Raw genomic sequence first — 945 nt, 5'->3', positions numbered from 1 at the left:
CTAATATCGTAGACTAGGTGGTTGTTGGTAGAGGACAAGTTGACATCCGACTCCAGAAATAGCTGATATCATAGACTCTGTGGTTGTTGGTAGATGGCAAGTTGACATCCGACTCCAGAAATAGCTGATATCGTAGACTAGGTGGTTGTTGGTAGAGGACAAGTTGACATCCAACTCCAGAAAAAGCTGATATCATAGACTAGGTGGTTGTTGGTAGATGACACGTTGACATCCGACTCCCGAAATAGCTGATATCGTAGACTAGGTGGTTGTTGGTAGAGGACAAGTTGACATCCGACTCCAGAAATAGCTGATATCATGGACTAGGTGGTTGTTGGTAGAGGACAAGTTGACATCCTACTCCAGAAATAGCTGATATCGTAGACAAGGTGGTTGTTGGTTATATCAAGCATTTTGTATAGCATCGTTGGAATGGGCTAACCAAGAAACATGTACTATAAATAATAAAAAAGAATACAAAGCATACAGATTTATTTAGGGGTGGCCTTCTTGGTTTAAATTATCTTTAGACGTCGAATGCTGTTTTTAGTATGTGCAGTGGCGCGTCCTCCATCCCATTTCAAATTTCACATCATAAGATTATAAAATGGTTCTATTATATTCTATTGCATTACATTACACTGTTCGAATCCGACATACACTGAGAAAGTGACCTAGATAAGATTCTACGGTGAATTTCAGTATAAAGCAATAATAAAATACACTTCGGTTATATACGTTATTATTATTCAATTGCTCATACTCTAAGCTATTATTTTCTGTACATTCATTTTTTCGCTGACATTACGTTAAACATATTGTATGCCTCAAGTTTCTGTCTCACGAGTCTCATAATACGAAAGATGATATTAAACTTTAGCATGATTTTATAAAANAAAATCAAGTTATATCAGTTTCGGTATTCGGTATAATAATCTGTGAAGG

The sequence above is a fragment of the Lottia gigantea genome (genome assembly GCF_000327385.1).
Source record: "Lottia gigantea unplaced genomic scaffold LOTGIsca_71, whole genome shotgun sequence".
NCBI classification, from domain to species: domain Eukaryota; kingdom Metazoa; phylum Mollusca; class Gastropoda; family Lottiidae; genus Lottia; species Lottia gigantea.
Note: the sequence above shows the minus strand (reverse complement) of the source record.